At 46.4% G+C, this 20,540-nt stretch overlaps 1 protein-coding gene across 3 annotated transcripts in view; it reads right to left on the bottom strand.

Moving 5' to 3' along the window:
* Positions 1-20,540, bottom strand: part of PERM1 (PPARGC1 and ESRR induced regulator, muscle 1) — a 619,718-nt gene that overhangs the window by 15,040 nt on the left and 584,138 nt on the right. Inside the window, exon 1 of one of the 3 annotated variants that reach the window (XM_068240728.1) lies at positions 11,433-11,603. The exons of the other annotated variants lie outside the window; for them this stretch is intronic. The gene's annotated coding sequence lies outside the window, so the exon portion shown is untranslated. Of the gene's footprint in view, positions 1-11,432; positions 11,604-20,540 lie in introns of those variants that run through there. 3 annotated transcript variants of the gene reach the window in all.

Consider the following 20,540-nt stretch of genomic DNA (forward strand, 5'->3'; position numbering starts at 1 on the left):
ATGTGACAAAATGTGGAAAACTTCAAGGGGGCCGAATACTTTTGCAACCCACTGTATATCCTGGGCTCTTTTGAAAAATAAACACAAGCCAAAACACTTTCATTTGGCTAAGGAAACACTACTTATAAAAGTGATTTGTGTATACACAGGCGTCAGAAAGTGTAAAATATATTAAAAACAGTTTAACCACTAGGCGACCGCGTCCTGGGGTTGTGTTTTGCATGAGATCGCGCGCGCCTATGCGTGCACATCTCTGTTTGGATGACGGAACTCCACTCCGCCATCAGTCTCCCAGTGGCGATTGTATGTATTATATACAGTGGCTTGCAAAAGTATTCGGCCCGCTTGAAGTTTTCCACATTTTGTCATATTACTGCCACAAACATTATTATTATTATTATTTATTGTATTTATAAAGCGCCAACATATTACGCAGCGCTGCACAATAGATAAAAGGGTTAACATACAAGGTAGGACATACAGGAAACTTACAACAAAACAAGATCATGCAAATTATTTGATAATACAGTGTCATAGGTCAAAATAGAGATTGTTCTAGTCCACAAAAGGGGTGATTGTCAGTAACAGAGGCGTCCGAGCCATTAGGCAGCTATAAATTTTCGCCTAAGGCGACAGGAAGAGGCAAGGGCGCTTCTGCACTGAGTAGTGAGAGAAGAAATGCCTCTCAGCTGACTCAGGTGTCAGTTTACACAGCAGCAGCGGGGCTGACTGGACTTCAGCGCAATGATTCAAAGAACCACAGTAATGAATGAGTCAGTGAGAGAAGGCACTCATCCTAGTCAGGGATCCGAGGAGTACAGCATCATCAGCTCCTGAGTCCGACTCCTGAGAATTCAGTCCCTCTCTCTCTGCTACTGCTAACTGCGTGGATGTAGAGACTGTGTAGCAGCCAGGCATTGACTTCCCCCCAGGCCGCCTTTCATTCAATGATTTAGGGTTGGTCCTGTGTCTGCTGTATTCAGGTTTGTTGATGTAAGGCAATGTAAAATACTAGGCTAGCTGATAAAAGTGCAATTAGAGGGCAGGCTAGCTGGTAAATATACACAGCATGATGTAGAACTCGTCTGGAGGGTCAGTGGGAAAAAATCTGTCTGGTCTCTCTCCATTGTTATAATGACTGCATGTGCAGATAAGGTCTTAAACAGGTTGAAAAGTTTTGACAGTCCCTAGACTCCAGGAGGGCTGCTTGCTGACTTGTGTAAGAGATTGGCAGGGACAGCAGTCCTATTACCAGCAACTAGTCTCTGTGTAATGTGGGACTGCAATACAGATAAACTGCTCCATCTCAGGCTATTCTCAGTCTCACTCCACTCCTCCTATCTCTGTATGTGTATAGTGTATGTCTACTGTGTGCTGTGTATAGTGTGCTCTCTTTGTGTGTGTGTGTGTGTGTGTGTGTGTGTGTGTAGTGTGTGTGTGTGTGTACTGTGTATAGTGTGTATGTTGTGTGCAGTGTGTGTGTGTGTGTGTGTGTGTGTGTGTGTGTGTGTGTGTGTGTGTGTGTGTGTGTTGTGTGCAGTGTGTGTACTGTGTGTGTGTGTGTATGTTGTGTGCAGTGTGTGTACTGTGTGTGTGTGTGTGTGTGTACTGTGCTGTGCGTGTCTAAAGTGTGTGTGTGTGTGTACTGTGTATAGTGTGTATGTTGTGTGCAGTGTGTGTACTGTGTGTGTGTGTGTATGTTGTGTGCAGTGTGTGTACTGTGTGTGTGTGTGTGTGTGTGTGTATAGTGTGTGTACTGTGCTGTGCATGTCTAGTGTGTGTGTGTGTGTGTGTGTGTACTGTGTATAGTGTGTATGTTGTGTGCAGTGTGTGTACTGTGTGTGTGTGTACACTGTGTGTGTGTGTGTGTATAGTGTGTGTGTGTGTGTACTGTGTGTGGTGTGTGTGAGTGCATGCCGCAATAAGTATATTTTATGGTGAAACGCTCTGCTGCATAACAACTATTTTCTGGTGAACCCATGCCGCAATAAGTACATTTTCTGGTGAAACGCTGCTGCATTATGATTTTCGGGGGTCTTGGGGGTGGGGTTCACCACAGGAGTGGTGTTCACCATGAGGGGTGCGGGGTATGGGACTGGGGGCAATCACGGGGGGGGGGGGGAGGGTGCCACAGGATTTCTCGCCTGGAGTGACAAAATGGCTAGAGACGCCCCTGGTCAGTAAGATTGCATAATCAAGCTGGAAACACTAAAGCCCCATCTACACCATGGGACATTGCAGCGATCCGGCGGCTCGATTAGCCGCCGGATCGCCTCTTCCGCTTGCCCGCCGCGTCTCCGCTCGCCGCGCGTGCGCCGCATTTGATTCCCTGCTCGTGCCCGCTCGTCCCCGCCGGCGCCGCTTATCTCCCGCACGATTCCCTGCCATTGTCCCCTCGCGGGGATCGAGCAGGGAATCGGCGGTGCGGAGATCCGTCCTGTCGGATCTTATCAATCGAGCCGCATGATAAGGAGCATCGCGGCCGCATCTACTCGTGTAGATGCGGCTTAAGAGAGAGGGCCCTGCCAGAGGCTTACAATCTAAAGGGTGGGGGTGGAGACAATAGGTGTATCTGTTGAGAGGGTGTCTAACAGAACATATTATGGTGCTGGTGTAGGGGGGTATGCGAGCATGAAAGGGTGAGTCTTGAGAGCTTGTGTAAAGGTATTAAAGGTGGGGGCGAGTCTGGTGGCTGGAGGGAGCGAGTTCCAGAGAGCAACTTATTGCGGGTAGACCTGGCATTCCAGAGGCCAAAGGAAACAGGGAGTGAATGCCTAGGGTAGGATGGATAGGAATAAGGTTATGCCAAGGGGGTGTGTGGGTAGAGTGTGGGGGGGGGAGGGAAGGGAGGTGCATGGGGGTTGAGGGCCAAAAGGGAGTCTAAAGACAGAAGGGGAGAGGGTGCGGGGAAACAGAAGGGGGACAAGGTGTAGAAGGAGGTGGAGGTAGAGCATGTGGTGATGGGGGATAGCAAGATGGGGAGGGAGATAGCTGGGAAATGGTGGAGGGGTCAGGGAGTTAATAGGAGGGAAGGGGTACATTTTGCACTGAAGGGATAAGGTAGGATGGGGTGTGGAGAGTGGAAGCATAGACGGGGACAGCAGCTAGACCAAGATGAGATAAATGTCACCAATGATGTGGCTGAAGGGGTTCAGCAAAGTTGCATCAATAATCAATCTGGTAAGGAGCAGTCCATAGGAGATCAGCAGTGAAGTTGGTAGATCATCAATGATGACAAAAAAAAATAAAATCCAGCTGTGTGTGATTGGTACATGGGGTGTCTGGTTGGTAATGACGTAACTTATCTGGAGGTCAGCGATGGATCAGCTGGTGGGGAGTTCAGCACTGGAGCAGCCAGCGAAGATCAGCAGTGGTATGGTTGGTGAGGCACGGTGAAACCATCAGTAATTTGGTAAGCGGGTGTGCAGTGCTTAAATTTAGCTGGCTGTATGTTTAGCTGGTGTATGTTCAATATGGTATTGAAGGTACTTCTATGCAGGGTGTAGAAAATCAGTAGATGAACAACAGCCCAGAGTTTTGTGCTAGTTCACTTCTGTTCCCTTCTGGCTCAATTCTGGTATAATTCGGTTTGTCTAAAGTACCCTTAAAATTAATACCCTTTAAATTTATACCCTTAAATGTATACACTGCTGACCAAGGTTATGCTGACTATATGATCTGCTAATATATCCCTGACTAGATAGATGCTAACAAGCAGACTGATTGCAGCTGTGAATATACTTGAACATGAATCAATTTTATTGGAATTCCACGTGAAACACCAATACAAAGTGGTGTACATGTGAGAAGTGGAAAGAAATTCATACATGATCCCAAACATTTTTAACAAATAAATAACTGCAAAGTGGGGTGTGCATAATTATTCAGCCCCCTTTGGTCTGAGTGCAGTCAGTTGCCCATAGACATTGCCTGATGAGTGGTAATGACTAAATAGAGTGCACCTGTGTGTAATCTAATGTCAGTACAAATACAACTGCTCTGTGACGGCCTCAGAGGTTGTCCAAGAGAATATTGGGAGCAACAACACCATGAAGTCCAAAGATGACACCAGACAGGTCAGGGATAAAGTTATTGAGAAATTTAAAGCAGGCTTAGGCTACAAAAAGATTTCCAAAGCCTTGAACATCCCACGGAGCACTGTTCAAGCGATCATTCAGAAATGGAAGGAGTATGGCACAACTGTATACCTACCAAGACAAGGCCATCCACCTAAACTCACAGGCTGAACAAGGAGAGCGCTGATCAGAAATGCAGCCAAGAGGCCCATGGTGACTCTGGATGAGCTGCAGAGATCTACAGCTCAGGTGGGGGAATCTGTCCATAGGACAACTATTAGTCGTGCACTGCACAAAGTTGGCCTTTATGGAAGAGTGGCAAGAAGAAAGCCATTGTTAACAGAAAAGCATAAGAAGTCCCATTTGCCGTTTGCCACAAGCCATGTGGGGGACACAGTAAACATGTGGAAGAAGGTGCTCTGGTCAGATGAGACCAAAATGGAACTTTTTGGCCAAAATGCAAAACGCTATGTGTGGCGGAAAACTAACACTGCACATCACTCTGAACACACCATCCCCACTGTCAAATATGGTGGTGGCAGCATCATGCTCTGGGGTGCTTCTCTTCAGCAGGGACAGGGAAACTGTTCAGAGTTGATGGGAAGATGGATGGAGCCAAATACAGGGCAATCTTGGAAGAAAACCTCATGGAGTCTGCAAAAGACTTGAGACTGGGGCGGAGGTACACCGTCCGGCAGGACAACGACCCTAAAAATAAAACCAGGGCAACAATGGAATGGTTTACAACAAAACATATTTATGTGTTAGAATGGCCCAGTCAAAGTCCAGATCTAAATCTAATCGAGAATCTGTGGCAAGATCTGAAAACTGCTGTTCACAAACGCTGTCCATCTAATCTGACTGAGCTGGAGCTGTTTTGCAAAGAAGAATGGACAAGGATTTCAGTCTCTAGATGTGCAAAGCTGGTAGAGACATACCCTAAAAGACTGGCAGCTGTAATTGCAGCAAAAGGTGGTTCTACAAAGCATTAACTCAGGGGGACGAATAATTACACACACCCCACTTTGCAGTTATTTATTTGTAAAAAATGTTTGGAATGATGTATGATTTTCGATCCACTTCTCACATGTACACCACTTTGTATTGGTCTTTCACGTGGAATTCCAATAAAATTGATGCATGTTTGTGGCAGTAATGTGACAAAATGTGGAAAACTTCAAGGGGGCCGAATACTTTTGCAACCCACTGTATATCCTGGGCTCTTTTGAAAAATAAACACAAGCCAAAACACTTTTATTTGGCTAAGGAAACACTACTGATAAAAGTGATTTGTGTATACACAGGCGTCAGAAAGTGTAAAATATATTAAAAACAGTTTAACCACTAGGCGACCGCGTCCTGGGGTTGTGTTTTGCATGAGATCGCGCGCGCCTATGCGTGCACATCTCTGTTTGGATGACGGAACTCCACTCCGCCATCAGTCTCCCAGTGGCGATTGTATGTATTATATACAGTGGCTTGCAAAAGTATTCGGCCCGCTTGAAGTTTTCCACATTTTGTCATATTACTGCCACAAACATTATTATTATTATTATTTATTGTATTTATAAAGCGCCAACATATTACGCAGCGCTGCACAATAGATAAAAGGGTTAACATACAAGGTAGGACATACAGGAAACTTACAACAAAACAAGATCATGCAAATTATTTGATAATACAGTGTCATAGGTCAAAATAGAGATTGTTCTAGTCCACAAAAGGGGTGATTGTCAGTAAGATTGCATAATCAAGCTGGAAACACTAAAGCCCCATCTACACCATGGGACATTGCAGCGATCCGGCGGCTCGATTAGCCGCCGGATCGCCTCTTCCGCTTGCCCGCCGCGTCTCCGCTCGCCGCGCGTGCGCCGCATTTGATTCCCTGCTCGTGCCCGCTCGTCCCCGCCGGCGCCGCTTATCTCCCGCACGATTCCCTGCCATTGTCCCCTCGCGGGGATCGAGCAGGGAATCGGCGGTGCGGAGATCCGTCCTGTCGGATCTTATCAATCGAGCCGCATGATAAGGAGCATCGCGGCCGCATCTACTCGTGTAGATGCGGCTTAAGAGAGAGGGCCCTGCCAGAGGCTTACAATCTAAAGGGTGGGGGTGGAGACAATAGGTGTATCTGTTGAGAGGGTGTCTAACAGAACATATTATGGTGCTGGTGTAGGGGGGTATGCGAGCATGAAAGGGTGAGTCTTGAGAGCTTGTGTAAAGGTATTAAAGGTGGGGGCGAGTCTGGTGGCTGGAGGGAGCGAGTTCCAGAGAGCAGCTTATTGCGGGTAGACCTGGCATTCCAGAGGCCAAAGGAAACAGGGAGTGAATGCCTAGGGTAGGATGGATAGGAATAAGGTTATGCCAAGGGGGTGTGTGGGTAGAGTGTGTGGGGGGGGGGGAGGGAAGGGAGGTGCATGGGGGTTGAGGGCCAAAAGGGAGTCTAAAGACAGAAGGGGAGAGGGTGCGGGGAAACAGAAGGGGGACAAGGTGTAGAAGGAGGTGGAGGTAGAGCATGTGGTGATGGGGGATAGCAAGATGGGGAGGGAGATAGCTGGGAAATGGTGGAGGGGTCAGGGAGTTAATAGGAGGGAAGGGGTACATTTTGCACTGAAGGGATAAGGTAGGATGGGGTGTGGAGAGTGGAAGCATAGACAGGGGGACAGCAGCTAGACCAAGATGAGATAAATGTCACCAATGATGTGGCTGAAGGGGTTCAGCAAAGTTGCATCAATAATTAATCTGGTAAGGAGCAGTCCATAGGAGATCAGCAGTGAAGTTGGTAGATCATCAATGATGACAAAAAAAAATAAAAATCCAGCTGTGTGTGATTGGTACATGGGGTGTCTGGTTGGTAATGACGTAACTTATCTGGAGGTCAGCGATGGATCAGCTGGTGGGGAGTTCAGCACTGGAGCAGCCAGCGAAGATCAGCAGTGGTATGGTTGGTGAGGCACGGTGAAACCATCAGTAATTTGGTAAGCGGGTGTGCAGTGCTTAAATTTAGCTGGCTGTATGTTTAGCTGGTGTATGTTCACTATGGTATTGAAGGTACTTCTATGCAGGGTGTAGAAAATCAGTAGATGAACAACAGCCCAGAGTTTTGTGCTAGTTCACTTCTGTTCCCTTCTGGCTCAATTCTGGTATAATTCGGTTTGTCTAAAGTACCCTTAAAATTAATACCCTTTAAATTTATACCCTTAAATGTATACACTGCTGACCAAGGTTATGCTGACTATATGATCTGCTAATATATCCCTGACTAGATAGATGCTAACAAGCAGACTGATTGCAGCTGTGAATATACTTGAACATGAATCAATTTTATTGGAATTCCACGTGAAACACCAATACAAAGTGGTGTACACGTGAGAAGTGGAAAGAAATTCATACATGATCCCAAACATTTTTAACAAATAAATAACTGCAAAGTGGGGTGTGCATAATTATTCAGCCCCCTTTGGTCTGAGTGCAGTCAGTTGCCCATAGACATTGCCTGATGAGTGGTAATGACTAAATAGAGTGCACCTGTGTGTAATCTAATGTCAGTACAAATACAGCTGCTCTGTGACGGCCTCAGAGGTTGTCCAAGAGAATATTGGGAGCAACAACACCATGAAGTCCAAAGATGACACCAGACAGGTCAGGGATAAAGTTATTGAGAAATTTAAAGCAGGCTTAGGCTACAAAAAGATTTCCAAAGCCTTGAACATCCCATGGAGCACTGTTCAAGCGATCATTCAGAAATGGAAGGAGTATGGCACAACTGTATACCTACCAAGACAAGGCCATCCACCTAAACTCACAGGCTGAACAAGGAGAGCGCTGATCAGAAATGCAGCCAAGAGGCCCATGGTGACTCTGGATGAGCTGCAGAGATCTACAGCTCAGGTGGGGGAATCTGTCCATAGGACAACTATTAGTCGTGCACTGCACAAAGTTGGCCTTTATGGAAGAGTGGCAAGAAGAAAGCCATTGTTAACAGAAAAGCATAAGAAGTCCCATTTGCCGTTTGCCACAAGCCATGTGGGGGACACAGTAAACATGTGGAAGAAGGTGCTCTGGTCAGATGAGACCAAAATGGAACTTTTTGGCCAAAATGCAAAACGCTATGTGTGGCGGAAAACTAACACTGCACATCACTCTGAACACACCATCCCCACTGTCAAATATGGTGGTGGCAGCATCATGCTCTGGGGGTGCTTCTCTTCAGCAGGGACAGGGAAACTGTTCAGAGTTGATGGGAAGATGGATGGAGCCAAATACAGGGCAATCTTGGAAGAAAACCTCTTGGAGTCTGCAAAAGACTTGAGACTGGGGCGGAGGTACACCTTCCAGCAGGACAACGACCCTATAAATAAAACCAGGGCAACAATGGAATGGTTTACAACAAAACATATCCATGTGTTAGAATGGCCCAGTCAAAGTCCAGATCTAAATCTAATCGAGAATCTGTGGCAAGATCTGAAAACTGCTGTTCACAAACGCTGTCCATCTAATCTGACTGAGCTGGAGCTGTTTTGCAAAGAAGAATGGGCAAGGATTTCAGTCTCTAGATGTGCAAAGCTGGTAGAGACATACCCTAAAAGATTGGCAGCTGTAATTGCAGCAAAAGGTGGTTCTACAAAGTATTGACTCAGGGGGCTGAATAATTACGCACACCCCACTTTACAGTTATTTATTTGTAAAAATGTTTGGAATCATGTATGATTTTCGTTCCACTTCTCACATGTACACCACTTTGTATTGGTCTTCCATGTGGAATCCCAATAAAATTGATTCATGTTTGTGGCAGTAATGTGATAAAATGTGGAAAACTTCAAGGGGGCCGAATACTTTTGCAAGCCACTGTATAGTGAGATTACTGTTCATTTCCCATCTGATCCCTGCTGTTGAGCTTTGGGGTTACTCTTGAGCTACCTTGGGGTTATTCTAGTTCAAAATAACATGTTCTGTTTTATTGCAGTTCCCCCTTTATCTCGTTCTAACCGGTTTTATCTGTTTTTTACACAGTATGTTTTCATACTTCATGGAGTCTGAAAACATACTGTCCATTGCCTGTGCACGAGGTGCCCAAGCTCGGCTCTGTTGTATTGTGCAGAAGTCCTGGAGTCCAGGTGTTTTCCCAGCCCAGTTATACCCACTAAACCATAACACATGCAAGCGCATACACAGTTACTGTCATTGCAAACCTATGAATCGCGCTTTGTAGCAGGGTTTAAAAACCCTATGTTTTGGGGCAAAACATAGCCATAAGGTAGCTACAGAGTAAAATATACAGTATGGGTTGGCATGGTGGCGTAGTGGATTGCACTCTTGGGTTGCTGAGCTAGGGTCCATGGTTCAAATCTGCACTAGGGCACTATCTGCATAGAGTTTGTATGCTCTCACCATGTTTGCATGAGTTTCCTCTCATGCTGGGTACACACGATGCGTTTTTTTTTCGGTCGATTTCCCGTTCGATTGATTTTCAATTTGTTTTTTTTCCGCTCGATTTTCCGCTCTATTCTCTTATCTTTTCTTATCAATTTCCATTCACTTCTATGAGAAATCAAGCTGTAAAATAATCAAAAGTAATATCGGACATGACGGAAATTATCAATCGAACACATTTAATGACCGCAAAAACGCAACATGTGTACCTAGCATCACACCCAAAAACAAACAGTATTAATTAATTAATTAGTTAGTTACCCCCAAAAAATGGTCTTAAGGTACCCACTAATGATACAATCTTGATTGTACATTCTTTCCACTTCTGTGAAGTATGAAAGACTACCTAAAGTATCCATTCAAAGTATATTCACTTTGGTAAAATTGTACAATCAAGATTGTATTATTAATGGGCACCTGTAGACTGCAATAGTAACATAAGACAATAGGTAGGGACTGTGGTAGGGATTAGATTGTAAGCTCCTCTGAGGAACATGCGAGTATATACAGTATGTAAAAACGCTGCAGAAGATGTCAGTGAGTGCTATATAAACACATAATAATAATAATAATAATACTGGGGCCATACATGACAATGGGGAAAAGCAAGACTGGTGATGTGCAAAGGAAGTGCACCCATTAAAGGAACAATACATAAGTAGCTCATGAATATTAGCTAGTAATGGGAAGATTACTGAGCAGAACATGGGCAATACACATGCTGTCATGCACAGGAAAAGTAAGTAAGCATTTTTTCCTCCACCCCTGTTCTCCCTGGCGACACCCAGGGCTTTCCTGTTCGGGTGTCTGGGTTGCACTGTACAAATATTGCTTTTCTGTTTTCATTGAGGGTTGGTCACAGTCACATTCAGCAATAAAAACTACCATGCAAACAAGCTTTTTCCTTCTTACCTAATACTAAAAACACATTTATGAAATGTTGCTTTAAGCAACCTATCCACTTGTAACAGGGCCTGATTCACTAATATAATACATATCTAGTGAGAGAGTGAAAGAGAGACTGTTTCAGGTCTTCATGACCTTGACAAAGTTACTCTGTGCTCATAGTGACATGTGCATTATGTCCAGACACCTTGGATCTTCAAGTCAGGCCGACCTCCTTTCTACTGTCTTTCAAGCTACTGTTTTAGTTGTTTCATCATTTTTACTTCCAAAATCACAAGAATTTGCTTTGGCATTTTTGTTAGTTATCTTCTTGCAATGCTCACATTTACTTATGCAATCATAATCTCTGTTCTTCAGAGTTGTCTTATGTCAGAATATACCTATAACTACATACATACTTAAAATATATCTTGCTATCACATTTAGACCATAAGGAATTAAATTTCCCCTGTAACTCTTCTAATCTCTTTATTTTCTGGACGTTTCTACTATGTAAATCACTTTCAACACTGTGAAAGTAAAAAATAAAAAGTGCTTAAAGTGGGGTGATGTAGTTAAGCAAAACAAGAAAAGAAATCATTGCTTTTCTCATGCTACTGTTAGTGCATTTATGCTTCATATGTGCTTCAAAGGTATTATATAGTAAAAGGTGAGGAAGATGAAGTTACAAAGGTCATGTGAAACGCCTCGTATGTCATTTGATACAAGGGTAAGGCAAGGGCTGAGACTCAAGGCAGCCAGTAAGATGTTAGTTTTAAGCAGCTTGCTCTGATCAAACTCTTGATAGCGGCTCTGTGAAGGGCAGCTGCTGGTGACGCCACATTACTGGATTCTGCAAAGTGTCCTCGCTACTGCTCAAGTGGAGCCCAAATTGGAATCTGAATTGTAAACTGTTCTCTACTGAAAGGAACACATTTATATTCAGGTGTTAGAATTTAAAGTCCCTGTTGAATACGTCTATTAGGCATGTTCTAAAACCACACAACCAGCATCCAAAGTGGCTTTGTATCAGCAACTTACCTCAGACACGTCTTCTCATAGTGTGCTGACCCGTGAGAGTGCCTCTGGTAGCCCGTTGTGCTACGTGCTGTCAGACACACAGTTACCTGACATGATAGTTTGTGTCCATTCAGGTGCTGAAAATAGGGCCTAGCTACTGCTGGTAAGCACGGGACCAAAACACTGTCAATGCGCATCTATAAATAGTGACCACTGACACCACTCACACAAGTAACTTAGAAGCTCTGACATGCTACTGACGAGGGCTGGGCAGCCATTTAAAGGGACACTCCTTCACAAAGTCTGCACACTACAGGGAGTGCAGAATTATTAGGCAAGTGTAACGATTGAGGAATTCTCTCCGTGATCAGCGCACAAGACGTGCGCTGACACTGCGGAAATCCTCCACAAGCGTGTAATTTGCGGGAACCCAGCAAAAGGTGCAATGCACCTGTAGAGGGAAATTCCTGTCGACAGGGGGAGCTGTGGAGTGCAGAGGAAGCTCCTCTGCCCTGCCACACATGCCAGACAGGAATTGCACGAAGGGACAGAACGCAGGGCAAGATAGCCCTGAAGGAGAGAGAGCAAAGCGACAGATTGTATGTGTGTGCACCAAACTAGTCGCCAACCCGCGACGGTGCATACACAACAGCAGATAGGAAGCAGGAACGCAATCGCGAGAGAGGCGATTGCCAGAGGTGACACAAGGCTACAGCAAGGCAGAGCACAAGAGTAGCAAAGGCACAGCAAATCATACAATGAGGAGATACGGAAAATAACAAACGCTAGCTAAACGCGAACACTGCACTCATTCGCAACAGTGCACGCGTTTATGCGCAGTCCCCGCGTGATAAGCACAACAGAGACAAGCACGCCTAACTAACCACCAACAGACAAACACGAAACAGAGGACGCGAGCGCTTGCTTAACGGTTACCTCACCGAGCCTCCAGCAAGCGTTCGTAGCAGACAAGACAGACACACAAAAACATGAACAAGCGAGAGATAGGATCCACAGCACTAGCGAAAGTGGCTAGTGCGATCCAGGAAGACAGAACAGAAGGATCCACAGCGCTAGCGCAAGATGCTAGTGCGATCCAGGTACAGAGTAGCAGACAAGAAGGATCCACAGCACTAGCGCAAGATGCTAGTGCGATCCAGGAAGACAGATCAGAAGGGGCTACCAGTAACAACCGCTGTTCCGGTTAGCACCCAGACACACAGAACGATTTCCTGTCGACCACCGCTGGGACAGGACAATCGCAACAGACAAACAAAACAGATATGCAATCCTAACTGCACTAGGGAAACCTGCCTAGTGCAGTCCCAGGAATTACTCTAGGCCAGGGCTGCCCAATAGGTCGACCGCGATCTACCGGTAGATCGCGACCGCCTGTTTGGTAGATCGCGGCCTCGTGGCCGCGTCCCATTGAATTTAGCAGCCAGCAGCTTTAAGAGCGCAGCCAGTCGGCCGCGTCCTGTCAGATTCTGCTGCTGGCCGCGGGGAGGAGAGAGGCGCGAGGCGCGGCTGAGAGCCCAGGGGCGGTGACGCAGTGTCATGGCTGGGGGGCGGCGCTGGAGACGACACTTCCGCCTTCACTCACGCTGCCCGCCGGAGCCTACCTCAGCCGCCGAACTGCATATCTGCCCTCCAGGCAGCCGCGGCTGAGGGGGTGAAGCCAGGACGCCATCGCTGGAGCTGGAGGGAGGTAAGTTGCGTGCACCCGGGCTCCTTTACCCAGCTAACCTACACTAAGGGCACCCAGCTAACCTACACTAAGGGCACCCAGCTAACCTACACTAAGGCTGCACTAAGGGACCCACCTAACCTACACTGAGGCACCCAGCTAACCTACACTAAGGCTGCACTAAGGGACCCACCTAACCTACACTGAGGCACCCAGCTAACCTACACTAAGGCTGCACTAAGGGACCCAGCTAACCTACACTGAGGCACCCAGCTAACCTACACTAAGGCTGCACTAAGGGACCCAGCTCACCTACACTAAGACTGCACTAAGGCACTAAGGGACCCAGCTAATCTACACTAAGGCTGCACTAAGGGACCCAGCTAACCTACACTGAGGCACCCAGCTAACCTACACTAAGGCTGCACTAAGGGACCCAGCTAACCTACACTGAGGCACCCAGCTAACCTACACTAAGGCTGCACTAAGGGACCCAGCTAACCTACACCAAGGATGCACTAAGGGACCCAGCTAAGCTACACTAAGGCTGCACTAAGGGACCCACCTAACCTACACTGAGGCACCCAGCTAACCTACACTAAGGCTGCACTAAGGGACCCAGCTAACCTACACTGAGGCACCCAGCTAACCTACACTAAGGCTGCACTAAGGGACCCACCTAACCTACACTGAGGCACTCAGCTAACCTACACTAAGGCTGCACTAAGGGACCCAGCTAACCTACACTAAGGGCACCCAGCTAACCTACACTAAGGGCTCCCAGCTAACCTACACTAAGGGCACCCAGCTAACCTACACTAAGGGATCCAGCTAACCTACACTAAAGCTAACCTATACTGAAGGCACCTATACCTAACTACCTTTGCAGGGGGGCTCCGGGGGGGGGGGGGGGGGGGGGGACGGTTGCCTTTGAAACATCGGTAGATCTCCTGGCCTCAGCGAATTTAAGAGTAGCTCGCGAGCCGAAAAAGTGTGGGCACCCCTGCTCTAGGCTAATCTTCAAACAAAGAGCAAGGCTGACACTCCAGGCGAGTGTTACACAGAACTAACTCTTATGACCAGCAACTTACTGTGGGAAACATAGCTCTTTATAGAGCAAGCCCACAAGGGATGTGGCTAGGCAATCTGCATGACAAACATATGCAAATTCCTCAGCAGCAAGCTGCACAACTGACAAAATGTCTCTCTTCCAGAGACCTGCAGAATGCAGACCTGAACAGTGGTCAAAAGGCTGCCTGCCTGCGCAGGCAGCCACGCAGATCCTCACAGCAAGTTGTATTTTTGAGGAATAATTTTATTATTGAACAACAACCATGTTCTCAATGAACCCAAAAAACTCATTAATATCAAAGCTGAATATTTTTGCAAGTAGTTTTTAGTTTGTTTTTAGTTTGAGCTATTTTAGGGGGATATCTGTGTGTGCAGGTGACTATTACTGTGCATAATTATTAGGCAACTTAACAAAAAACAAATATATACCCATTTCAATTATTTATTTTTACCAGTGAAACTAATATAACATCTCAAAAACAAATCAGTGACCAATATAGCCACCTTTCTTTGCAAAGACACTCAAAAGCCTGCCATCCATGGATTCTGTCAGTGTTTTGATCTGTTCACCATCAACATTGCGTGCAGCAGCAACCACAGCCTCCCAGACACTGTTCAGAGAGGTGTACTGTTTTCCCTCCTTGTAAATCTCACATTTTATGATGGACCACAGGTTCTCAATGGCGCTCAGATCAGGTGAACAAGGAGGCCATGTCATTAGTTTTTCTACTTTTTTACCCTTTCTTGCCAGCCACGCTGTGGAGTACTTGGACGCATGTGATGGAGCATTGTCCTGCATGAAAATCATGTTTTTCTTGAAGGATGCAGACTTCTTCCTGTACCACTGCTTGAAGAAGGTGTCTTCCAGAAACTGACAGTAGGACTGGGAGTTGAGCTTGACTCCATCCTCAACCCGAAAAGGCCCCACAAGCTCATCTTTGATGATACCAGCCCAAACCAGTACTCCACCTCCACCTTGCTGGCGTCTGAATCGGACTGGAGCTCTCTGCCCTTTACCAATCCAGCCACGGGCCCATCCATCTGGCCCATCAAGACTCACTCTCATTTCATCAGTCCATAAAACCTTAGAAAAATCAATCTTGAGATATTTCTTGGCCCAGTCTTGATGTTTCAGCTTGTGTGCTTGTTCAGTGGTGGTCGTCTTTCAGCCTTTCTTACCTTGGCCATGTCTCTGAGTATTGCACACCTTGTGCTTTTGGGCACTCCAGTGATGTTGCAGCTCTGAAATATGGCCAAACTGGTGGCAAGTGGCATCTTGGCAGCTGCACGCCTGACTTTTCTCAGTTCATGGGCAGTTATTTTGCTCTTTGGTTTTTCCACATGCTTCTTGCGACCCTGTTGACTATTTTGAATGAAACGCTTGATTGTTCGATGATCACGCTTCAGAAGCTTTGCAATTTTAAGAGTGCTGCATCCCTCTGCAAGATATCTAACTATTTTTGACTTTTCTGAGCCTCTCAAGTCCTTCTTTTGACCCATTTTGCCAAAGGAAAAGAAGTTGCCTAATAATTATGCACACCTGATATAGGGTGTTGATGTCATTAGACCACACCCCTTCTCATTACAGAGATGCACATCACCTATTATGCTTAATTGGTAGTAGGCTTTCGAGCCTATACAGCTTGGAGTAAGACAACAAGCATAAAGAGGATGATGTGGTCAAAATACTCATTTGCCTAATAATTCTGCACTCTCTGTATGTTTGCTACAACTTTTCAATATTCCCACAGATTACTAAGTTGTGTGTAGTTTATTTAGTAATAGCAGCACGTTCTTTGCACAGATCAAATTTATGGTAAAAGGCATGATAAGGCCATGTGAGTGAGTATAGTGCCTGTATAAATTGCCCAAACAACTTGTATTTTTTTGTATTTTGTATATTGTGACCATTTTTCACTATCTTAACCTCCCTGGCGTTATTATCATTTCCAGATTTAAGGTCTAAAAGCCATAAAAAATGTTTAGACCCTAAAAACAACAATATACCTCAGAGAGGTATGTAGCAGCTACTGCATGAAACTCATTTAGGTACGGGATTACCACCCTGTTCTGTGGCTTTCTGTCGCAGAGTTCATTGGATTGGGCATTGAACCACAACTGACATTTAAAAAAATGAATTGCTCTTCCAAAGTTATCTTCAAGGCTTTTTCATGTTCCCCAGTCAGTTGTCTGATCCCCCCTCCCACAAGTGTTTTATCCTTGCCTAGAACTTTAATATCAATAGAGTGACAGGGTTATGCTTGGTTGGGAGAGTCAGATAGCATTTGTAGAATAGGCCACCTAACTTCCATACATTGAAGATCTCTGACAACAGAAAAAACGTTATCCTTAACTCAGTTAACCACAAGTCTCAAGCAACCAGAAAAAATGCTGGCCTTGCTCAATACATAAATCTATTTTTACACTTCTTTATACAGTAATAAACCTCTGTTCAGGGGCATAACTTCAAATCATGGGGCTCCCCAGCAAAACTTTGAAGGTGCCCCTTAATCACAACTTTGCCTCTTCCTTTGCCCATCTTACAAGGCTCATAAAACAAACATGGCCATCAGGATCTCCACACCCATAACATGTGTATCCACAAAAACACCTGATCTGCATACCTCCCAACTTTTTGAGATGAGAAAAAGGGACACTTAAGCCACGCCCATGTCACACCCCTTGCCACGCCCCCACCACAACCCTAGTCACGCATACCATAAAGATTTCATAAGAAAAATATGTTGTTTTATAATTCAAACCACAGTGGTCCTTTCTATCTTGGCTAATTTTCCTTCATAGTAACATTCTAAAATTATTAATATATCAATATAAAGGATGGAAATAAAGTTTAGAGTCAATTAAACACATTTTTGGCATATTAACCTCCCCGGCGTTCTATTGAGATCGCCAGGGAGGCTGCGGGAGGGTTTTTTTTTAATTAAAAAAAAACTATTTCATGCAGCCAACTGAAAGTTGGCTGCATGAAAGCCCGCTAGAGGGCGCTCCGGAGGCGTTCTTCCGATCGCCTCCGGCGCCCAGAATAAACAAGGAAGGCCGCAATGAGCGGCCTTCCTTGTTTTGCTTAGATCGTCGCCATAGCGACGAGCGGAGTGACGTCATGGACGTCAGCCGACGTCCTGACGTCAGCCGCCTCCGATCCAGCCCTTAGCGCTGGCCGGAACTTTTTGTTCCGGCTACGCTGGGCTCAGGCGGCTGGGGGGACCCTCTTTTGCCGCTGCTCGCGGTGAATCGCCGCAGAGCGGCGGCGATCAGGCAGCACACGCGGCTGGCAAAGTGCCGGCTGCGTGTGCTGCACTTTATTTGAAGAAAATCGGCCCAGCAGGGCCTGAGCGGCAGCCTCCGGCGGTGATGGACGAGCTGAGCTCGTCCATACCGCTCAGGAGGTTAATATACATATTTATATAGAAAGAGGGACAAAGTCCTGAAAGAGGGACAAATGAGGGTGAAAAAGGGACAGAGGGACAGTGCTCCAAAAAAGGGACTGTCCCTCCGAAAAAGGGACAGTTGGGAGCTATGGATCTGGAATATCAGACAAAGGGAAGGCTAGTAGTTGGGTCCCCCCCCCCCCCACCACACCTCTACACCCTCCTGCAGTTACAGAGGCTGCTCCCCCCAGTTACACCCCTGCCTCTGTTACATTAAAGGGACACTTAAGCCAGGAATAAAAATTAGTTTTACTTTTCTGGGGCTTCTACCAGCCCCCTGCAGCCTTCCCGTGCCCTCGCAGTCACTCACGGATTCTCCTATCCCCCGCCGCCAGCTATTTCATTTTCCCTGACAGGCCCTGACAGGGAGTTGGCGGGCTTTCTGTGCCTGCGCAGGCCTGGCCACATGTATCCTTCTTCATGTTCCCATCCTCAATAGCGTCCTGCACAGGCGTAGGATGCTATTGCGGACTGGAACGTGAAGAATACGAGTGGCCAGGTCTGTCGGGCCTGTCAGCAAAACCATAACTAGCTGGCGGCGGGGGAGCGGAGGCTCCGTGAGTGACTGCGAGGGCACAGGATGGCTGCAGGGGGCTGGTAGAAGCTGCAGGAAAGGTATACTGATTTTTTATTCCTGACTGAAGTGTCCCTTTAAGTAAAGTCCATCCTTTGTCCTAATTTTTTTAATTAATGTATTTCAACATGAATATAGAGTTTATGGTAAGTATACAGTATGGGGTATACTACTGTTTTTAGCTAGGCCTATTTTTAACATTGAATCTCAAGCATCTAGAAACTACACTTTTCCGGCATCAGCCAATCCCCATTGGTGCCGGATAATGGGGTTTTACTGTAATTCCTGGTAATTTGCCAGACTACTGAGAAGAGAACCACTCTGAACGTTTAAACATTTTTGCAGATAATAACTTGTCAAGAACAAAATATTAAGGCCTCATTCACACTGCAGGAAAAAACACAGCATTTTCCAGAATACAGAAAAATGCAAAATTGGATGGTGAACGCATCCTATTAATAACTCCTAACGCATCCTTAGTTATTAATAGGATGCGTTCACATTGTCAATCAGAACACAAATGCAGCGCACATGAACTGGACCACAAATGCAAAATCCCGAACTGTGGCATTTTTCCGCAACTGTATCATGGTGGCACAACAAACGCCCCAAATCTATAGAAACCTCACTGACTCACCGTTTCCCGTGGATTTGGTTCTGCCACCGCTAACACCTGCTGTTTGGTCTGAAACAGATCGGAGACCAACAAAAGCACGGGACACCCCACTGTATGGCTACCTTAACCACTTTATTCTGTCTGTATAACCCGCTCAAGTCATCCCGTTTGCATTTACATGGCGGCAATTGGTGAAAGGTAACTAGTGTTCCCCGAGCCAATCGCAGTGCCTGGAATGAATGTACATGACCCCAATCAGGGTCCATGTCCAATAATAATAGTGAAAGTAAAAAATAAAAATCTAACACTTCCTGGTAAGGCCTCATTTCCACTAAGTGCACTTCTGTCCACTTCTGTCTGCTTTTTATCAGCACATCAATGTTACAGATTGATGCATGTTGCATGTTGCTGAAAAGCGGACAGAAGAGGACAGAAGCACACAGATGGAAACAAGGCCTAACCCGAGATAGAGTTTGTAGCGCCATCTAGTGGCGAAAAACCTAAATATATAGTCAGGATATATTTTAATAAAAAATTATTAACATTAATCCCGTCTCCCTCCCCTCCACCCCCAGTTACCAAACAAACACAAACAGTTAAAAAAAAACTTGTTGCTTTAGGGACTCAGCTTTTTTAAAATGCATGTTATGAGGGTATACTACTGTTAAGCTAGCAGATAATGGCTTGTAGTTATTGACCGGATACAAAAAAACCCACAAGACAGAAGAAATACACCTTTATTTCCAAATAATACAGTATATTGTCGCCATACATTGTACTAGGAACATCATTAACCACTTCCCGACCGCCTAACGCACAGGGGCGGCCGGGAAGTAGAGCCCGCAAGTACCAGCTCATGCCCAAAGGCGGCGGTCCTTGTAAGGGCATGGGCGGAGCGATCGCGTCATCCGTGACGCGATCCTCCGCCGGCGCCTGTCTCCGCTCACCCGCCGCAACATCCCGCCGGCCATACGGAAGCGCCGGCGGGATGTTAACCCCGCGATCGCCGCATACAAAGTGTATAATACACTTTGTAATGTTTACAAAGTGTATTATACAGGCTGCCTCCTGCCCTGGTGGTCCCAATGTCCGAGGGACCACCAGGGCAGGCTGCAGCCACCCTATGTCGCACCCAAGCACACTGATTTCTCCCCCCCCTGCCCCAGATCGCCCACAGCACCCCTCAGACCCCCCCCTGCCCACCCCCCAGACCCCTGTTTGCACCCAATCACCCCCCTAATCACCCATCAATCACTCCCTGTCACTATCTGTAAACGCTATTTTTTTTTTATCCCCCCCTGCCCCCTCCTGATCACCCCCCACCCCTCAGATTCTCCCCAGACCCCCCCCCCCCCCGTGTACTGTATGCATCTATCCCCCTGATCACCTGTCAATCACCCATCAATCAGCCCCTAACCTGCCCCTTGCGGGCAATCTGATCACCCACCCACCCACACCAATAGATCGCCCGCAGATGCGACGTCAGATCACCTCCCAAGTGCAGTGTTTACATCTGTTATCTACCCTAAACACCCACTAATTACCCATCAATCACCCCCTATCACCACCTGTCACTGTTACCCATCAGATCAGACCCTAATCTGCCCCTTGCGGGCACCCAATCACCCGCCTACACGCTCAGATTGCCCTCAGACCCCCCTTATCAATTCGCCAGTGCAATATTTACATCTGTGCTCCTTTGTAATAACCCACTGATCACCTGTCAATCACC

This window comes from Hyperolius riggenbachi, chromosome 6 (genome assembly GCF_040937935.1).
Source record: "Hyperolius riggenbachi isolate aHypRig1 chromosome 6, aHypRig1.pri, whole genome shotgun sequence".
Taxonomy (NCBI): Eukaryota; Metazoa; Chordata; class Amphibia; order Anura; family Hyperoliidae; genus Hyperolius; species Hyperolius riggenbachi.